Genomic DNA, 22,720 nt, shown 5'->3' on the forward strand with positions numbered 1-22,720 from the left:
TTTCGATCAAAAATTTGGCAGTTGTGGCATTTTCGAACCGCGTTAATACAGTCTTTAAACAAAGACGGCCAGAAATAGCCAGTGCACAATATCTTTTGGGCTGTGGAAAACCCAGACATATGACCGCCATATGCTCTAGAGTGACAGTTATTTAGAACCCTTTCAGCTTCCTCATGAATTAAACAATGTCAAAAAACAGAGTCCGCCCCACGACGATAAAGTGTATCTCCAACAATTTTGAATTGTTGGGATTGGAATCATATTTTCCGACGCTGAGATCTTGAAATTTCAGGCCGAAAGGATTGGGTTTGGAGATAAACTATGATATCCCCATACCATGGATCTAAAGTGCTAATTAGAAACAGGGATTCGTCTGCAATGGGCTCTTCTGCTACAGTTTCAGTATCAGCACGCAGGAAGTCACACATCAACTCCAAAAAAACTAAAGATTTCTTTGACTTAGAATTTTCAAATTCCAAGTCAAACTCCTACAGGATCACAATCCATTTGGAGTACTTTCCCCCTAGCAATTGTTTGGTCAAAATATAGATCATAGGGTTGCAATCGGAAATTTCTGTAGTTTTGCGTAGTAAAATGTAATGACGAAAACGTTGGACAGTTTGAACAGCTGCTAGGGCCAATTTCTCCACATGTGAATATTTTAGCTCAGTTGGATTCAAAGTGCGACTAAGGTAATATATCACATGTTCACTACCGAATTCATCTTCCTAAACTAGTACCATTCCGATGGTGGAATGCGAGGCAGCGAGATATAAGAAGTAGTCCTGGTTGTAGTTGGGAGGATGCAATAACAGTGCATGGGTCAACGCGTGTTTTAGTGCATCAAAATATTTGTCATCTATCTCATCCCAAAAGAATGGAGTATTCTGATTCAACAACCGGGTAAAACCCTTTGTTATCTCAGCGTAGTTAGGAATGAATCGACGTAAAAAGTTTGCTTTCCCTTGCAAACTTTGGAGTTGGCAAAGACTCGAAGGAGGAGGAAATTTGACAATAACTTCAACCTTTGAGGGATCGACGCGAATGTTGGCTTTCGAAACAACAAACCCCAGTAACCGACCTGTTTCTATACAGAAAAAACACTTGTGTGGATTCAACCTAATTCGATAATGCCTACACCTCATAAAGATTGCTCGTAAATGAATGAGATGATCGGCTCGTTGTAAATCATCGAGATAGGGTTGCACAATGTGCTTGATGTCATGAAACGCGTAAGACATGGCCCTTTGAAAAGTTGCACTGGCGTTCTTGAGCCCAAAAGGTAATTTGCAATAAGAAAATGTCCCCCATGGACAAATGAAAGCCGTTTTTGGTTGATGAGCAGGTAGAATATTTAATTGATTGTATCCGGAAAAACCATCCATGAAGGAGAATATTTCACTGCCGGCACAATCATCAATGATTTGATCGATATAAGGAGTTGGGTAATTGTCTTTTGGACAGGCTCGATTGATATCCCTATAATCGATACATATTCTTATTGTTCCTTTCTTTTTTTTAACAGGAACAATATTCGATACCCAATCCGTTAATGGAATTGGATAAATGAAACCTGCTTTAAGTAATTTTTCAACTTCTGCCTTAATAGCAGCAGCTTTCACGGGTGGATCTGACGCAAACGTTGTCGGACGAGTTTAGCATTGGGTAAGTTTTGATTTCATGAACAACAATTGCTGGGTCAATTCCTGGCATTTCCTCATATGACTAGGCAAACACGTCATAGAATTCTTCAAATAGGGCCTTATATGTTTGAATTTCATCTTCCGTACAAGAGGCACCTATATGAATGTTTTCAACAATTCCAGGCTTAACCGAAATGTCAATAGGAATAGTTCGAGAAATATTTCCCAAATTTAACTCAAAATCAAGATTTTTCAATGGATTCTGAGGTTCCTTGACATAATCAGTTGTAAAAATAGATGAAAAATCATTTTCAAATTGATCAATCTCAGGTAAAAACGAAGATCTATGATGAAGATCTTCCCATGGTAAACCATCAACAAACAAGATTTCACGAATTTGCTCATCAGTGTGAACAAGTTCGGAAAAATTTGTTGAATCTGAGTTTGATGTTAAAAGTGATTCTTCATGGACTACATTCATTAAGTCAATTTCAGTTGAATAAGGGTAGGAAAACGACTGTATGTCCTGATACGCAATTTCATATGGACTCAAAGGCATAGCATCAACAAATGAATTTATCTCAGATTCAGAAAGTACGATCCAAGGATCAGCATAAACAATAGTGTCTGATGAAATCATAAGAATGTTTGCAGAAGTAGGCGATGCGTTGGGAGGAGGAAAGGAAAAAGTTCCTAGTAAACCAAAATCTTTAATGAGTCCTACTCCAACATCCTTATAAGGGATAGTTGTTTTACAGACATGCTGGATACTTTTAGAAGAGGCTGGGTCAGATGAAAAGTAAGTTAGCTGGTTTATAGTTATGATCTTTCCATTATGAGGAAACTTTATAAGCTGAAATACCGATGAAACAACAGCAGTCATAGCGTAAGACCAACTACGACCCAAGAGAAGGTTGTAATCTAGAGGGGCATCAACCACCTCCACATCTAGATTAACAGTTTTGCCTTCAACCCCTATAGGTAAATCCTGTATAATGCCAAAAGGATGGAACCCACAGCCATCAAAAGCCTTTAGAATCATCGGGGATTGATTAAGTGTAGGAGAACCAAGCGATCTCCAAAACTGGATCGACATAATACACGTTGAGGCTCCCTCATCAATCACAGTCCTATAGCAAGGTCTGTTTTTTACTAACACTGGAATCTAGAAAGCCATTTGATGAGGTAAGCGAGGTGTACTAATTTCTAGATTGAAAATTATAAGGTTTGAGTCCTGAATATCAACAGCTCATATAGCCGACAATAGCAATTTACGCTGTGATGGACATGATTGCAGCACCTCCAAAGCCGACATTGCTGAAGGTGAAATAGCTAATTCTTCAACAATGTTATAGTTCTGAGCAGCTCTTGCATGTGGATTGAAAGCTGAATTTCGAAGTATACCCTTGGTGGGCGGTTTGATTACTAACTCTGGGTTAGGTTTCTCGATCTGTAGTGGATCAGAACCGGGAGTTGAAGTTGATGGGTTCAAATTAGAAGATTCTGCTTCCTTACCACCAACAGGACTTTTACTTCCATAATCTTGCGATCGTGTCGCAATCCTAACATGGGACATCATCATTATGGGTTCTTCTGAGGCATTTGAGGAAGAACCTATCATCTTACTGTCTTGACTAGGAAAAGGATCCTTCAAAACAGTAGGCGTTTGAGAACCTTTGACGATTTTCGCAACCTCAGCGTGATGAGGGCAGTCTCTTGTAAAATGCTCTTCATCACAAATGACACAAGGATAACAAGGTTTGTGTTTCTCATCAGTAGATTTCGCTTTTTCTGGTTTCTCTTTCGAGTTTTTATCTGTTTTATTTTTCTTCTTCCCTTTCTTTTTACCGCCAGATTTTGATTTGGCTGTAGATGACTCTACAACATGAATATCAGCAGAAATTTCTGCGGAAGAATCTCTTGTCAAGGAATCTGGTAAAGTTATGATAGGAGAAGAATTATTGGAAGATTTCTTCTTACTTTTGGTATTAATTGTACCAATCATACCATCAGCGGCATGAGACCCTAAAGGAGCTGTAGTTATTTGATTTTGTTTAGGAAGGTCGGGATTTTCTCGTGTAACGTACCTGACTGCGTATAAACTAGGTCAAGGTACTGAGCATGAGCAATTACTTGCTCTTCAGTAACAACTCCTGCCTTAGCTACATCCTCAGTGATTTTCGATAATAAAGATTTGACAAACCATTCTGCTAAGATCTGATCCGGAATAAAAACTTTCACTAAACACCGTCGACGTCTCCAATCATGAATGTGATCTGAAATGTAAGTGGAAGTTGACTGTTTTAATGAAGTTAATAATTTCGTGCCATTGTCATATCTGATTGGCAACTAAAAATGAGTTTAAAAAGAAGTAGATAACTGACTAAAATTATAAAAAGTGGCTCGCGGTAACTCAATGTACCACTTGGGCGCAAGACCAATTAGAGTGCGTTGAAAAAGCTGTAAATGAATCGAATCATCTGAAATGGAGTTATATGCACACCAGAGGTGATAAGTCATCACATGGTTCGACGGATCCTCTCCTGATTTACCTTCAAACTTAGGAATATCACTAGGCAACTTATTCGGCATTGGCAGCCAAAACGGAAGATAATTAATTGGATCGTTCATAAGGCGCGACATGTCAGGCAAGTCCAAAGTTGCAATGAATGTAACTGACAATTAGGGTCCCTGAAACCTTGGGTCATGAGACCAACCCTAGGAGGAGGATATCCAGGATAACTAGGAATTAGAATTAAATTTGGGATATTATATCCTCCTGGAAAACCAGGATTAACCGGACTGTACTGGGGTTGTTGAGGTTGTTGATAAGTATATCCAGGATACGGTTGATACTGATAGACTGGGTTCTACACAACAGGACCAAATTGGAACTGTCCCTGGTACGGTTGATAAGTAAATTGAGTTGACTTGTGAAAACCGTACTTGGACAAGGTTATCCTACAAGCATTTGAACCGAATTCTGAATTGTGGGTCCAGACTGAGGTAAAGATGCTTGAGGAATTGATGCAGGAACAGTAGAAACCAGAGTTGTCGATACTCCAGAAGTAGGTGGGGTAGATGGAACAGATGTTGCAGCAGTTGCAACAGTCGTTTGAGGTAGAGTTCGAGGCGAACTAGGCCCAGGCTGAGAAACTACAAAAGGTGGAGAAGTTTGAATAGTAGGCTGGACAGGTTGCTGGGTTGAACTAGAAACCAAGAGTTGTCTAGATTGAGATGACAACTGCACATTCGGTTGCAAGATCTGTTGTGATTGAGATGGATCCCACACTAAGTTCATTCCGGGGTATGGACCTGTTAGCGCTTGAAATTTCACCTCAGGCTGAGAAAGGTAAACCTCAAGGCAACATCAAACCACTTAGCCTCGTAGCTAGCCCTACGGGGCAGGAGAGGGCTCTCTCCGGTCTATCTCGGTCAAAATCTTCAATGGGCGAGATAACCAATAGGGTAACACTAATTTTAGGCTAGTAAACTGATCAAAAGGGTTGATTTGGGATTTTTAGGGTTTTTGGTGAAAAATTGAGGAAATGGCAATTTTGGGTGCGGGGATTGGACACAGTTTCTGCAGGGGGTTCTTTGGGGCGAGGTAGGAGACAGTATTGATGCCTTTGATAGAGGTGAATGGATGAGAAAGATAGGTGAGGAGCTAAGGAGATCAAACAATAACTTTGAATTCTCCTTAAACAGTTGAAAACATTGATATTAAGCAAACTTAAAAGCAGAGCATGACAGTCATGAATTCTACTTTAACACTTCATTTTCCTAATTTGCAGAAGGAAACGTAAGGAAATGATTCACATAACACACTTACAAGTACAAAGAGAAACACACCATCAATACATGTGACCACAAGAATCCCAAAAGGGACTGCAAAACCCTGGTCTTCCTTAGCCAAAAATTGCAGAGATACAGTGAATAATACAATGATAGCTTCTCCCTCAAGAGTCCAACCTTCCAACCCCTGAAAATGACTAAGAAAATACATAATATAGGAAAGCTAACACCTTTCCTTGCCTCTAGGGGTCGAGATCATCCTTCTAGGAGCTGTTTCAACCAATTCTAAACTGAGCACTAAAATCTAGGCAGTCAAAACAACTTGCCTCTATAAGCTAGGAAACCAATTCATTCATTTAATTTTCACCTATCTCATGAATGAATCTTCTAGAAGAGATACATAAGTGTAAAAGTGTCATAAAATTACATCATTCACAAAAAGAAGGATAAAAATCAACTCCAAAAAGTCAAACACAGTCAAAACTGCGTTTTGCTGAGCTGTAGGCTGAAATCCTGAGCAATTTGCTTGACGGGTCGCGTGCCAAATCCTGACGGGTCGCGCGCCTTTGAGAGCACTTTTGGGGAACTTTCAGGTGTCCAAATGAGGCAAGAGTAGGCTTGTTGGAAAGTTCTATGAGTCTAATTTCCAACCCAACTGGAATTTCTGAATTTGATTGTAATTTGCCCCTCCAAAATTGCAATCTCCCAAGACTGCTTTCTGTGTGTCAAAAATGTGGCAGAAAGTCATTTTTTGCTTGTTTTTTGACTTTCAGGAGGCCCAAAACTTCATAAAATCTCTTGGAAATGGGTGAGCATGTGTAACGTTTCATGCCAAATCTAGAAATGCTGATTTTTTTGAAAATGGAGTTGCCAAGTGAAAGGGTCGCGCGGGGGTGAGACCCGTCAAGCGAAAAAACCTGTTTTTTGCCTTAAAAACCAAAAATCACCCAAAATGCTCAAAATTTCTTGGAATTTGTGCTCAGGATGAGCTATTTAGTGCCATTCTCCTTCAAGGAAGCCTAGGCCAAGATGTGGAGGGGGTCGGACCTTTTTCTTCGTTTTTGTGCTTTGGCCAACCTCCTTGGATCTAGCGATTACAATTTTGACATTTCTCTAAAACCATGACACCTGTGCAAAAAGTGAAGGAGGTTTTTCTTATTTGGCATGTTATGGACAAAAAAATCTCTCATTTTTCCAAAATTCATCTTTTATTGCTCTGGAACATCATTTGAGTGCGACTTGTCCCGATGTGCGAAACAAGGAATTTTGTCGAAATGGAGCGAAATGAAGGGGATAGGGGGCTTCTAAATTCTTGGAGAAATTTTTGGAAGTAGGGATGGATGTTAGGAAGCAGGGGAAAGTGGAATATCAGAGATTGAGTGAGGGGAAGGGGTCCAAAAGGGCAAAACACAGGCCAAACCTAGAAAATTGCTAGGTTGTAGCGAGAAACAAGGGTTTGTGCAAAAATGAGGATTTTGGGGGATCTCAGTGATGGGAAGCATTTGATAAGGTATATGAAGGATAGGGGAAGGTGTATGAACATCAGGATACAAGTTTTTCCGATGATTTGACCGTCCAAGAGAAATTGCCTTCAAAACCCTAGGAGAGGGAAATGACCTTACCTAGGCGCAACTGAAGCATGGACAAGGTGTAAAATGACTCATTAGACACTAAGATGATAATGAAAACCCTATGAATGATGATAAACTCAGCTGAATGGTGACATGGACCGACATTTGGACAACTTTAGAAGGAGTTAAAGCGAACCCTAGACCTAATGCCTAGTGACCAAATTTTGCTTGAAGACTCACTGAAATGACAAAATTTGACCTTGACACTTCAAAATCACTTTGTAAGAGCATATTTGATCATTGGAGGAAGGCTGGAAAGACTGACACTAACAAGACCCATAACAGGTTGAGAATATTGAGGACGATAACCAGGTTGAGGTTAGGGTTGATAATTCAAAGGTACATTTCCAGTTCCTCGGACAAATGATTGACCAGAAGGTGGTTGGAAACCTTGGGTTAGGTACTGACCTTGAGGTTGAGAACCTTGAGGCACGTACTGATACTGGGGTTGACCTTAAGGTACATATTGATACTGGGGTTGACCTTGAGGTACATACTGAGTCTGGGGCTGACCTTGAGGAATGTACTGTCCCGTAGGTATGTACTGTCCTTGACGTTGCCCCCTAGGCGGTAATTGGGTACCTTGAGGTTGCCCCCCAGGCGATAATTGAGGACCTTGAGGCTACCCCCCAGGCGGTAACTGGCCACCTTGAGGTTGCGGATTTGGAATGGTACCTGACATCATAAGAATATCTTCTACACTCAACCGATTAGTTCCATTATTACTAGTTAATAACCCTTGTTCAATAGGTTGAGGAGATGCTCCCGAAAAAGTACCAGTAAGAGACTGATACCCAGAGGGAACAGAAGGACCATTGTATAAAAATGTTTCTGGAGATTGAGAAAACATGGACGACTGCCTTGACAAATTCAAAGGAGGATAATAACCCCTAGGTGTTGGATGAAAAGGAATGCGAGGTGGTGTAAAACTTAGTCCCGGGTTTTCCAAAAAATTGGTCAATGAAAGATACCAAGCGTCCCTCTTAGGTGGACTGTAAAAGATCGATTCACACTCTGTAAGTTCTATAGCTGGTTGATTTTCAGGGATAGGTATACCTTCTTCCGGAGTAACAAGTTCTTCAATAGCAATAAGTCCAGAAGGAAGATTTTGGGTAATGACTCTTTATACCCTGGGTGAACCAGGACCACTAGAAGTTGGAGAGGAAAATCCTGATGTTGGAGTAGCAGCAGGTTCAGATATTTCAAGTTCCTCGGGTAATTCACTAGTAGAAGAAAAACTATCAGTAACTTCGGAAAAAGAAACAGGTTCTAAAATATACTCTGGTGCTTGCACTTGATACTCAGGATGTACAACTAAAGAAGACTCTCCTTCTTCAGGTTACCCAACTCTACTGTCACTAGGAGTTACAAGGGCTCGTAGCCCTTCAAGCTAGCTCGGTGAAAACTCAGGAGGTTGGACATGAAGTCTACGGGACTTCCTCGGTAATTCAGCCACGATTAAATTTTAACTACTTCACACGTAGACAAATAAAAATCTCAATGAAAACCACCTAAATTCTCTAAATAACCAAACAATTTTGAATCACACACCTAAAGAATCTAGGAGGTCAAACCACACGAATAGTAACTTTCCGTACCGAAAACACTAGTTGGTGATGAAATCCAACGTTGCAAAATTCAATACAGAAATGGCGGTTGGAACAATTACCCCGGCAACCTACTTAATGAATAGACTGGCACAAGTTTCTCCACTAAACCGTCTCGAGTGAAGAGAACCCCCCAGAAAATCCAAGTGAGTCTAGCCGACGTCTGCTCCAGGTACAGTGGGATCTTCCCTCCACCGTCACCTTAGGAAAGAATCCTATAGAATATGGTCACTATGTTTACCAACGGAAACAAATATACCTGGGGGAACAGTTTGTGATCCGATACACATGCAAGGGCAGAGTAGTAAGCTCAATCCCCTTGAAGGCTCCTTGACATAATCCAAGGTTTACCAACAAGTGACCCCAGGCTCCTCGACAATGGTTAATCCGAGGTTTACCATTTTTAATACGTGTATATCTTTTATCGTTCCCAATGAGGAAGGATTGATTACCACACTGGTTCAGACATGATCTCGTTCTTGACTCCTTTAAGAGGAGCTTCCCAGAGCATAGATGTAACAATTGGAATTTATCTCTTACCGCAAGATACTGCTACTTCTTTGTTTTACTATCTTGGAGAGTTAATTACTCCCTACTCCAAAATACTAGCCTAAGCTATGTTGATGATAAAGAGCCCTAGAAATAAAAAGATTACTAGATAGATTTTATTTTAAGCGTTATTTTTACTTGTTTTTTCCTAAGTCAAAAGGTGTGGAGATGAAACTTTATGGTGTGAAGACTCGACTCCAAACCACTAAAAATGCACTTAAGATGATAAACAATCCTTTTTCTTCAATGAATTTCTAGCTATAGAAAGGGTTGAGAATGCAAATGCTTGTAAAAACAAATCTTTCCTTAACAAACAAATAAAAATAAGAACTTTTTGTCTTTTCCAATGAACTCAAAAACGAGACTAGTTATGCTCACGAAAATTTCCCTTTCTTTTCAAACACTCAAATACTACAAAATCAAACTTTTTCAAAAGAGATTTTTTTTTAAATTTTATAAAACACTCAAAACTATTGAAAAATCAAATCTTGAGATCTATAAATTCTAAAAAACTAATTGAAGTAAAAGCTTACAAAATTTCTTTTCAAGGATGTTTTACTTAGTTATAAGCAAACTAAGGACTAATTTGTCCAGAATCACAAATTAATCAAAAAACAACCAGCTTTTGTTTTGTTTTTTTTTTAATGAAATCCAAAACTTTCAACACAAGTTCTTTCGAAGCTTCGCAAAGAGAAAAACAAGATTTATTCCTCAACAAAGGAAGATTTTACAAATCGGTCAGACTCATAAGAAGACCAGTAAAAACCAGGGTGATATGAGGTTTCTAAGGTTTCTAAGCTTTGAGTTATTACAAAGACCAAATGAAAATCAAGCCAAGCAAACAAAGCTTCTAGAAATTTCACCTAAAACCTAAATGCCAATGGAATTAACCTACGAAAAGTTTCTGACAAGACACGTGCAGATCTGGGCAGAGGCTAAAAACACATAAACAAATCCTAAGCTGACTGAATGAAAATATTTCAAGTTTTTCAAAATTTTGACAGGGTCCGCAGGCCCCCAATATACCCAGGTGTGGTACCGCTCTGTGTGTAAAACAAAAGTAAGGGGATGTCCGCACTGTGTTACAAGCAGAGGGTGCGGTCCTCTTCCAAAAGCATGAAAAACTAAAAATAATTCAAGATCTACTGAACCTACCCAATCCCACACAGCAAGCAAAAACCAGAAATAGAGAAACAGTTTCTCAAGTCAAGGTAAAAGCAAAGGCAAAAAACCAAAAATTCAATTCCCCAGTGGAGTCGCCATTTTTTCGGCTAGATAAGTCGTTCTTGCGGACAAGACCGACCTCCCTAGTATCTATGGATATCTAGTGACAAGAAAACCAAACAAATTCTATCTTTCTCTAAATATGTGATTTATAAATAAAGGCTAGTAGATGTTTTAGGCCTACCTCAGGTCCAGTGCTAGTTTGTGGAAGCCACACTCCGTTGATCCAAATGAACTCCTTTTTAAAGAATCCACAAACACAAACAGGAACACATATCAAATAGCATCTGAAAAGCCAATATAATAAACCATATTTATCATGATGATCAAGGAATTCATGACATAAACCATATAAGACAATTTATTGAGAAAAATGAATCTGATTGTATTAACTTTAATCAAAGAAGAACTTTACAACCTTGGTGCCTTGATGTTGTACAAGCTCCTCCCAGGGTCCAGCAAGAATCTCCTCTACTTTGACAAGTTTCACTCTCTTCCCAATGAAGCCAAAAGGTATGTAATCTCCCCTCTCAAGCTTAACTAGGAAGTCTCAATTCCAACAGAATTTACCCTAAAAAATGTTCAACTTTTAACCTCTCTAGCAACCAACCCAATGCCTTAATTTATAGTGCAATGGAGGGAAGTTACTAGGTCCACCTTCAAAGGGAAAAAGCCCTCCTTTAAAGGGATAAGCTCTTCTCATCAAGGGGTTAGCTCCTTTAGTTATGGGATGCATGAACTACCTAGGAGTGAACCAACCACGTCAAGTTTCCTTCTAGAAGCATCCATAATTAACCCAAAGTGAGTTTTTAAGAATAAACTTGCGCAATTTTTACTTTTACAGGGGTCCGCACCCACTCCTTTAGAGACAGAGCGGGCAGGTCCGCAGGTAACATGACCAAGGGGTGCGGGACCATAGGTAATGGTAAGAGAAGTGCGGAACTAGAGCTTTATTGATTTTCAATGACTTTCTCTCACTTTTAAAGCTTGACATGAAGAGCTGAGGTTTGAGACTTTCAAAGGAGGACAATATGAGTGGTGATAGACTCACAATGATTGCAGAAAGTCATGGTGACAATATTTTGTGTAACACTGGGGTTGACCTTGAGGTATGTACTATCCCGAAGGTATGTACTGTCCTTGAGGTTGCCCCCCAGGTGGTAATTAACTACCTTGAGGTTGCCCCCCAGGCAGTAATTGAGAACCTTGAGGTTTCCCCCAAGGCGGTAACTGACTACTTTGAGGTTGTGGATTTGGAATAGTACCAGACATCATAAGAATTTCTTCTACGCTCAACTATTGAGTTCCATTATTACCATCTGATATCCCATGTTAAATGGGTTGAGGAGATTCTCCTAAAAAAGTACCAGTGAGTGACTGATACCCTAAAGGAACAGAAGGACCGCCATATAAAAATGCTTCTGGTGATTGGGAAAACATGCATGACTATCTCGACATATTCAAAGGAGGATAATAACCTCTAGGTGTTGGATGAAAAGGAATTCAAGGTGGTGAAAAACTAAGACCTGGATTTTCTAAAAAGTTGGTCAATGAGATGTACCAAGCGTCCCTCCTAGGTGGACTGTATAAAATTGATTCACGCTCCGTAAGTTCTAAAGTTGGTTGATTTTTAGGGATAATTATATCTTCTTCTAGACTAACAAGTTCTTCAATAGAAATGAGTCCCGAAGGAAGATTTTGGGTAATGATCCTTCCTACCCTAGGTGAACCAAGACCACTAGAAGTTGGAGAAGCAAATCCTGAGGATGGAGTAGCAGCAGGTTCAGTTTCAGGCTAAGAAATTTCAGGTTCTTCAGCTAATTCACTAGTAGAAGAAATACTACCAGTAACTTCGGAAAATGAAATTGGTTCAGAAATATGCTCTGTTGCTTGAACTTGATAATCAGGATGAAAAATTAAAGAAGATTCTCTATCTTCCGATGACCCAACTCTACTGTCACTAGGAGTTACAAGAGCTCGTAGCCCTTCAAGCTGGCTTGGTGAATGCTCGAGAGGTTGCCTTTTAATTACTTCACACGCAAACAAAGAAAATCTCAATAAAACCACCTAAAGTCTCTAAAGAAACAAACAATTGAATCACACACCTAAAAAATCTAAGAGCTCAAACCACACACAAACAGTAGCTTTCCGTACCAAAAACACTAGTTGGTGATGAAATCCAACGTCACAGAATTCAATACAGAAAGGGCGCTTGGAACAGTTACCCTGACAACCTGCTTAATGAAACAGACTGGCACAAGTTTCTTCACAAAACCATCTCGAGTGAAGAGAAACCCCCAGAGAGTCCAAGTGAGTCTAATCGACATCTGCTCCAGGTACAGTGGGATCTTCCCTCCACCGTCACCTTAGGAAAGAATCCTATAGATTATAGCCACTAAGATTACCAATAAAAACAAATATACCTGGGGGAATAGTCTACGATCCGATACACACGCAAGGGTAGAGTAACAAAGCTCAATCCCCTTGAAGGCTCCTTGACATAATCCAAGGTTTACCAACAAGTGACCCTAGGCTCCTCGACAATGGTCAATCCAAGGTTTACCATTTTTAATACGTGTATATTTGCTATCGTTCCCAATGAGGAAGGATTGATTACCTCACTAGTTCAGATATGATCTCATGCTTGAATCCTTTAAGAGGAACTTCCTAGAGCATCCATGTAACAATTGGAATTTATTTCCTACCGCAAGATATAGCTACTTGTTTGTTTTAACTATCTTGGGGAGTTAATTACTCCCTACTCCAAGATACTAGCCTAAGCTATGTTGGTGATAAGAGCCCTAGAAATAAAAAGATTGCTAGGTCAATTTTACTTTAAGCGTTATTTTTATAGGTTGTTTCTTAAGTCAATATGAATGGAGATGAAACTTTATGGTGTGAAGACTCGACTCCAAAACACTAAAAATGCACCTAAGATGATAAACAATTCTTTTTCTTCGATGAATTTCTAGCTAAAGAAAGAGTTGAGAATGCAATTCTTTGAAAAGAACAAATCTTTCTTTCAACATATATGAAAAGAAAACCTTTTTTGTCTTTTTCAATAAACTCAAAACGAGACTACTAATTATGCTCACGAAAAATCCCTTTTCTTTTTCAACACTTAAAAACTACAGAAAACAATTTCTTTCAAATTAGATTCTACAATTTCTAGAAAACACTCAAAACTATAAAAAACTAAGCTTGAGATCTAATAGTTTCTAAGAACCTAATTGAAGTAAAAGATTTACAATTTTCTTTTTGAGGACGTTTTACTTAGTTATTCAGCAAAATAAGGACTAACTTGTTCAGAATAACAAATTAATCAGAAAACACCCAGCTATGTTTTCTTTTATAAAAATGAAATTCAAAACTTTCAAACAAGTTCGTTCAAAGCTTTGCAAAGAGAAAACAGGATCTATTTCTCACCAAGGGCAGATTTCACAAATTAGTCAGACTCATCAAGAAGACCAAAAAGACCAAGGTAATCTAAGATTTCTTAGGCTTCTAATCTCTGAGTTACTACAAAGACCAAGAGAAAATCAATCCAGGCACGCAAAACTTCTAGAAAATCACCTAAAACCAAAATGCCAATGGAACTTACTTACAAGAAATTTCTGTCAGGACACATGCAGATTTGGGCAGAGGCTAAAAAATGTAAATAAATCCTAAGCTTAACTGGACGAAAACAATTTAGGTTTTTCAAAAATTTTGACAGGGTTCGTAGGCTTCCAGTAGAACCAGATGCGGTACCACTCTGTGCACTAAAGGAACAGTGCGGGGATGTCCGCACTGTCTTGTAAAAGAAAGTGCGGTCCTCTTCAAAATTTCAGAAAAAAACAAAATATATTCCAGATCCTAAAAACTACCCAATCCCACACACATCAAGCAAAAACTAGAAACAAGAAAAAGTTTCTCAAGTCAAAGAAAAGGAAAGGCAAAAAACCAAATTCAAGTCCCCAGTATGGTCACCAATTTGTCGGTCGGATAAATCATTCTTGTGGACAAGAACGATCTCCCTAGTATCAACATATATCTAGCAACAAACAGGACAAGCAAATCTACCTTTCTCTAAATATATTGCAATTTATTAATAAAAACCAAGAGGTGTTTTAGACCCTACCTTAAGTCCAATGCTAGTTTGTGGCAGCCACGCTTCGACTGTCCAAAAGAGTTTCCTTTTAAGAACCTGCAATCACAAACAAGCACACATCAAATAACACCTACATAGCTAATATAATAAATCATATTCATCATGGTGATCAAGGAATCCATGAAATAAACCATAAAACACAGTTTATTGAGAAAAATAAACTTGATTGTATTAACTTTGAAAATAGAAGAAATTTACAACCTTTGGTGCCTTGATGTTGTACAAGCTCCTCCCAGGGTCCAAGCAAGAATCTTATTTACTTTGACAAGCCTCACACTCTTCCCAATGAGATCAAAAAAGGTATGTAATCTCTCCTCTCAAGCTCAATTAGGAAGACTAAATTCCAACAACATTTCACCTCAAAAATATTCAGCTTTCAACCTCTTCAGTAACCAGCCCAATGCCTCATTTTATAGTGCAGAGGAAGGAAGTTACAGGTCCACCTATGAAGGGATAGAGTCCTCCTTCAAAGGGATAAGCTCCTCACATCAAGGGGTTAGCTCCTTAAGGTATAGGATGCATGAACGTTAAAGGAGCGAACTTGCCACCTCAAGATTCCCTCTAGAAGCTTCCAGAAATAACCCAAAGTGATTTTTTAAGAATGTACTTATGCCTTTTTTACATTTACAGGGGTCCACACCCATTACACAGAGACAGAGTGGTTAGGTACATAGGGGACATGACCAATAGGTGCGGGACCGCAGGTAATGCTAAGAGAAAGTGCAGAACCAAAGTTTTAGAGACTTTTAAGGGCTTTCTCTTATTTTTCAGGGCTTGACATGAAGAACTAAGGTTTAAGACTTGCAAAGGAGGAAAGTATGAGTGGTGATAGACTCACTGATTGTAGAATGTCATGGTGACAATATTTTGTGTAACACTACTCCATGGTGTTGGTGCTATCATTCATTTACTTGTTTGTCCAATACCTTTTAGCATGAGTAGCTTAGTTATGTGTAACTAGACGTCTTTTATATATTCATGTATTAGTTATCAAGGTTGTATGTTGTGATTATGTTTGTCTCTTCTATGTGCAGAACTTGATCTAGAGCTAGCTCAGGGGACTTCCACTGAGCTGCATTGTGCTCTCCAGCAAATCTACACGGAGGCTTGAGGTAATCAATGTGTTTTTCTTTGATAGTAGTTATTGTTTATGGACATGCATGTCACTTTGTGACAACTGCAGATAATCTTACAGTCTGCCAAAGGTCTCGGGAAGACCTTTGAGGGTATCTCCATTCTCCATACACCATGCATTTTATCCTATAGCAGAATTGGCAACTCCACTGGGGACTATACATTTAGTTCTCGGTTCACCTGGACAGTTCTCAATTTCCTCCTCCTTCTAGACCTCCGTATAATTTTGCATTCCTTTTCTGGCCCATCAAGACCTTGCTGCATTCTTCCCTCAAATGCTCAGCCATGGATCTGATCTCTAAAGCCCTGTTTTGAACCTTTTCCCCACACTAACGCAGGTTAGCAAAGCAAACAAATCTTTATAAAGCTCTGTGTCTGCACAAATAGTGTGTTAGTGTACCAAGTAACTCTCTGTGGAATTTGTTACAGAGCATTAGTCACCCAAATTTTGACATGCATCAGTGTCTATAAACTCAAAGGGATGGGAAATGTGCTCATGGACTGAAAAAGGATCTGCAGTTGTACTTTGTTAGCAAGATGTGTGTCCTAAAAGGATTTTTTTTAGGAAATAAGTTTTTTTTCTTTCTTAAAAAAATTATAAAAGAAAAATCAACATTTTTTAATTCATTCTTCTACTTAGCTGGTTAAAATCTGCTTTACTTTGGTTTCAAATAGTTGTTAGAAAGAATTGGAAAGATTTACGTTGGTTATGTTGTGTATTAATGACTAGGATGCATGGAACAAATATGAATGTATGAAATACTCTCACTCGTAGAATACAACTTATTTGATCAAATTGAATATTTTCAAACATTGTATTTTGCATTATTTTTGAGTCAGAGTCCCACCACACATCATACGTCAACACCCCTACCAAAGACACTAAAAAAGTACACATAAAATTTACCTAAAATCAATTAGTAACACTTTATAGAGCAAACAAACATTAGTTCAAGCTAAGATCTTGGGATAGGCAGTGTGAGTAAACTGCCCAAGATCAGAAACCAAAACTAGTGTCATTAAAAGAGAGAAAATTTCTTCTGCACTCATACTACTGGGACCACTCCAGTCAAAGTGGAGCTAAATACGAGACAAAATCGGACTATAAGTGAACGTATCCTGCCTTCGCTTGTAACTCCTTTGGGTATTCTGTGTATTGGGGATCCCTTCGGGGATTTCAGAGCTGACTCGGGGACTCAGGTATCCTGCCCACACAACATACTGTCTATGAATATGTCCCCCCCGATAGTGTCTGTGATCTGAGGTATCCTTAGTGGCCATACCTTTAGGGACTTACACAAGGTGACTGGGGTGCGCTTCCCTGGTACCTAACATAGACAAACCTACTCTATCTTCAGTTTTTGGGAGGGTGCTTGTCTTCACGAGAGTAATTGGCACCTCAATCTGAGGTTTGGGCGAAGCTCTAGAGTAACTGTAACTATACATTTGGCCATCCCTCTCTGTTATTCATTGTGATACTGCATTTCATCTCCAGTGATCGGTGCTTATCAGACAGGGTCATTTCCCTCTATTTGCTAATTGTTTCACTTAGTGTATTTTTTATCTTTATTTTTTATTTTTTAGGCACTTGAGTGTTATCATTGAGACTTTAACAAATATCACGATAAAATTTATTGATAAAAATTAATGGTCACCGTGGCTACATCCGGCCCTCATCGTCAATCTAGACGATTGTTAGGACTTCCTCCACTCATTGTGGAAGATCCGCCAAGCTCCAGTGAACCGGATTCCCCATCTTCGGGAAATCAGTCTCCAAGATCTCACACAAAATCTGTTTGGACAACCGATGATTCAAGCTTACCGGAGGATTTATTTATTGCAGGATTTCTTCCTCCCTATAACCCTCCGATCATGAATCCGTTGGACCCACTCTTGGCTTGTGTACCCCCTGTGTCTTCAGTTGGAACATTTCCATCCATCCCGTCGACGACTAACGGGTCATGGAACTTTTTGGACACTTTTGGTCCTCCACCACTTCCCCAGTTGACAGTCACTATAACACCGTTGATGGCGAACCTTGCTATCCCATTTGTCACAGGTACAAACCCTCACATGACACCCTCCACGAGTGGAACCCAGCTGATGTCGAGTTCCACCCCTTTAGTTTCAAAATCTATACCTTCGACAAGTGCTACATATAGTGCTTCTTATAATGCTCAATATAGCACGGTTAGCGCGGGTCCCTTCAACCAACAATATGGTTGGCATCCTTTGTATAGTTCTAACCCCTAGATTCAAGTATCTGGGGGCACTCCCAATATGCATATACCAGTAGGGAACATAACAATTCCCCCTCCATTTGCAAGCATGCATGGTCAGTCACTAATTGACATGAGCACTCCTTATGTCAATCAAGGACATATGGTTAGTTCTGTGGCAGGCGAGAATCCTCAAGGAGGTCCCAACCAATCCATGGGGGCACCCTACTCACAAACTCAAATGAGTCAAGGGGGCACTGCTTATCCTGGGGGAAATGCTATCCCCCAGCGTCACATTCCCATGGAAATCCACATTACAATGTCGTAACCCAAGGCAACTACTATACCAAGCAACCTATGTATAATATTGGGACTCGAATGATGGGAGGACCGCAAGGATCCTTAATTCATATGTCATCGCCTTGGTCTGAGTTGGGGGCATCACACACTCTGCTTTTTTTGGCAACGTCGGATATCCCCAACTTGTACAAACTTACAAATGACCCCATCTATCATAACTTACTTTGGCCGCCAATCTAGCATAAAATACCAATAAACATCCCCATGTTCGAAGGGAAACAAGGGGAGGATCTGGGTACCCATATCAACAACTATCATGTTTGGTGTGTTTCTAACTCCATGGTGGATGATAGTATCCGGTTACGTCTTTTTCCCTACACCCTTTGGTGGGCTCCAGTATTGCAACAATAATGCTGCAACTCTTGGGACTCCCTTCTTTACTTTTATCAACCCGGTAGTTCGTAACAAACTTGGAAGTGACGGTGCTGTATGCACAAGTACTAGCTCTTTCCGCAGCTATCACTTGGTTAGCTGGCACAAGTCTGCTAGGGGCTTAAGCCAACTTCTATGAGCTCTTAGAAGAAGCTTTTTAGCTGATGGATGGAATCTAACTCAAAGGAAACTGATCTACTTGCAGAAAGAAACTGAAAGCCAAAAAGTAACATACCCCCTAGCAAACCCTAATTCTACCAGCTAGTCCTACTGATGCAGAGGAGAGAATGCGAACTATTGAAAGAGATGTCATTACTTCTATGAAGGTAAAATGCGCATGTCTATGCTATCTCTATCTGAAGAACACATCTTTTTGTATTTTTGAATAAGTTATCAGAATTATCATGCATGTACTTTTAACTGGCTTTTTACTATGTAGGGGTGGATCAAGGAAGGGGAATTCTTGGAAAAGGTTGGGAAGGCTCAGAGAGGGTCTAAGGAGTCCCTAACACCTTTCCGGAGAGTTTCACAAAGTTTGGCTATCCAACAACCTCACTTGTGAGCTTCTACAGGAAGTTTGTAGGGGTTCTACAAGATGTTTCAGGGATTTCTACAGGATGTTCAGAAATTTCTACAGGATGTTCTAAAATTGGATTTTGGAGGATGGGTGAGTGAAAGAGGATACATGAATGGATAGGGAGGTAGGGTAGGGGTCTGAGATGACCCAGTGACTGATGGATGAAGTGATGAGAGGGTGTGGAAAGCTAACTTGACTTAAAGAAGGCTAAGGTAATGGGAGAGCAAGAAGGTAGGGTTACGTGGACAGAATAGTAGTTGTGAGATGAGGAAGCTAACTAGGAGATGGAGCAGCTGGCCTAGATGGAGCTTAGGTGGATGAGAGAGATATGGATATGCCCTGCACGGTGTGTACTTAACTGAATCAACCAAATCTTGCATACAATCAAAATCTTAGCTAATCTATCCTAACTGTCAATGAAACAAATGAACAACAACTTTATTTCCAATGAGAACCATGTACAACACTTAATCAATGAAACATCTAAAAAGGTCTGAACGCATGACTAACTTCTACAAATGAAGATATTACACCAAAGATTGCATGGTCAAGCAAACTAGTGTTTTTGTTGGGCAGCACTGTTTCTGCAATTCCAGCCCCTGATCCAATAAGGGAGAGGTGAAGCTGAGAGTGCAGGCAACCATTTTTCTGGAGCTTTATCAATTATTATCCTATCAATCTATTCTACACATCTGAAGCAATTCTATTCCTCAACAATGACCTATTTAACCAACACAACTAAATCTATCTCAACAAAACTTCGTTTCAAATGCATAAAAGGAAAATCACAGTGCTTAAAGGAAAGATAACAATACAAAGAAGGAGGCCCTAGGCTCTCAGGTTGGGCCCAAACCCGAGAGCTATGGCTCCTATAGAAAACTCAGAGCTGATATCAAATCTGTCTGCTTCCCATTATCAAAAAATAATTATAAGTCAAGAGTTATGCCAACAATGGCTACAAAAGAACAAAACAGAGCTAGCAGCACTGTAGTACAGAATATGCAAGAGTTTTTCAAAAGTCCTTTTTGAAGGCTAAGGCCTTAACATTTATACACCACGAGGCCCTAGCTGGCCTCCTAAATCTATGGGACTTGGCTGCCCAAACTGTGAGTGAACAGCTTCTTCCAAGAAATCTGTTTGGCTGCCTTCTAGATCTGATTTTGGTGGCCTTTGGAGCTCGGAGTTGGGGGTGAAGATCCCGAGGGAGGCTATTTAATGCCATGGACAACCCCCCTATGAATCCTCAACCCAAGCTTGGCTGTCTCCTAGCCCATGTCTTCTTGGTTTTGCTCCAACATGTGTCAAAAAATCCTGAAATGAGCACGTGTTAGCCACCTAGGAATAGTGACTACCCTTATTCGTACAAATGACATAAACATACTAAAAAATAATGCATAAGTTATGAAAAATGAAGGATTGAACAAGGGTAATTAGGCCAAATGAGCCCAAAATGTTACCAAATTTGGATCTCATCATCACCCCCATGCTAAAATGATTGCTCATCCCTGAGCAACTAGTCCAACTCCTCATCCTTCATTGCTTTAAACGCCACTCTCACATACCAGGCTTCTGAAGTAGTATCCTCCTCACTGTCATGGAACCCGGCCTTCTTTTCCACCTCTTCCCACTGCTTATGCTCTTCTTTTTCTGTGCTTCCTTCTACCACTCCCAAAAGCAAAGGTGGGCTTAGCTTGAGGCCGATCCAGCTGGCCTGGAGGTTCTGCATGGACTTCTTGTAGAGAGGTACCCGTACTAGGCCCTCCCTCATTCTAGTTGGAGTGTGATACTCCCTGATTTTGAGGCTGTGGGACAATGTGTTCCACCTTCGGGTGCAAGCATGAACACAATTGTCCCCTAATAATCGCTCCATATCCTCGAAATGTGCTATAGCCTGAGCCTGCTGATCCATGTATTTTAATAAATCCTGCGGGTTGGTTGCTAGGTGTTGGTGGGCTGATATCAATGCAGTGGGGTCCCCTGGCTCTGCTCTAATTAATAGTGGTTCATGTACCTCTCGGTTCATAACATCTTTGACCTCCGTCGCTCTTTTTTCTTCGTGGTTTAACCATGAGGTAAATGCCATCAGCTGCATATCTCCCACGACTGTGTTGGGGTCCCATGAAGTTACATTAGGAAGGGCCAAATTATGGAGGTAGAACTCTGATAGCTTGGCCTTGTCCTATGTGGAGCTGCTGTTGCATAAATCTGTGAACTGCTGGGGGTTTTGGATTTGGGAGATACCCCTCTGTGCTAATGCATTAATTTGGAATTGCAGCCACTGGTCCCATAGGTATAGGCCATAAGGTTTGGACGGCTGCCTGCATTGTAGAGCATCCATAGCCCAACTGGCCATGTAGGCCAGTTGTGCCTCTTTTTCTTGCAACTGCTTTTTGAGAGCTTGTATCTCTATATTGGCTTGCAATTCCCTTTCCTGTAGTTGCTGGATTAGTTCCTCAAGATCAGCTTGCATTCCTTCTTTGCCTTGAGGTTCTGCTGTAGTGTCCTCTGGTGTTGTGCCCCTTTCTTTCCTCTGTTCCTGTAGCTGCAGTTTGAGCTTCTCATTCTCTTCCTGTAGAAATACTCGATGGCAGTTTCCCACGTGTTTTGCCATAGCTAATTCCCTTCTTTCCTCCTTGAGTTGTTCCTCCAAGGGGCCTATATCTGCTACACCTTTGGATTTAGCTATCCTCATCCATGTGTGGGTCCGCACTCTTTCTTCCTCCAATGCAAAGAAAAGCGGCACTGTGAATTTTTGTGGAATAATTTTCCTAGCCTCCAAAAAGTTATAATAAGGGCTTAAGATGGGATGGGGGCTAGGCTCCATAATGTGCTCTACCTCTTCTTCCCTTTGTGGCGATGTGGCTGCCTCCCCCTCCATTCTTTCGGTCTCCTTGAGCCTAGCTAATGATTCCTGTAGAACTGCTTCAGCATCATGTAGAGGGGTTTTTGATGCTGACCTTTCCATTCTCTCCCTCCAGGTAGTTGTCTTCGGGCTCCCCCGCTCATAAGTGATTGATACTTTGGAGGGGGACTTCTCCTTTGGCGAGGTAGGGGTGTCTTCAATGGTAATTGGACCTTTGGATGGATGTTGGGGCCTACCGGTTTCAATTCTTACACTTCTCCTCGCTTTGAAATACAGAGGAGTCTCCCTTTTGTGTTTCTCCTTTGGCTTGGGAGAGGTACTTAGGGTGGCCAGCACAGCTGCTACCTCCCTAGCAAGAATTTTGGCCTTTTTCTCCTTCTGTTTTCCTTTCTCAGGACTTCCTGTAGAAAGCCCTGTAGTGGCTGATTTCTGGCTTCCTGTAGAAGCGGTTTTTGACTTTCCTCTAGAAACAGACGGCACTGTTTTAGCCTGCTTGGCTAAGGGTGCTTTTTCTTTCAATTTTGTTGAGGTTGCCTTAGAGGTGCCCTCACTGACATGGACTTTTTCAGTCCTTTCCACCCTGCTCTGTAGTCGTT

This window comes from Pinus tabuliformis, chromosome 7 (genome assembly GCF_031772625.1).
Source record: "Pinus tabuliformis cultivar Carrire ecotype Pingquan chromosome 7, CPIR1, whole genome shotgun sequence".
In the NCBI taxonomy this organism is placed as follows: domain Eukaryota; kingdom Viridiplantae; phylum Streptophyta; class Pinopsida; order Pinales; family Pinaceae; genus Pinus; species Pinus tabuliformis.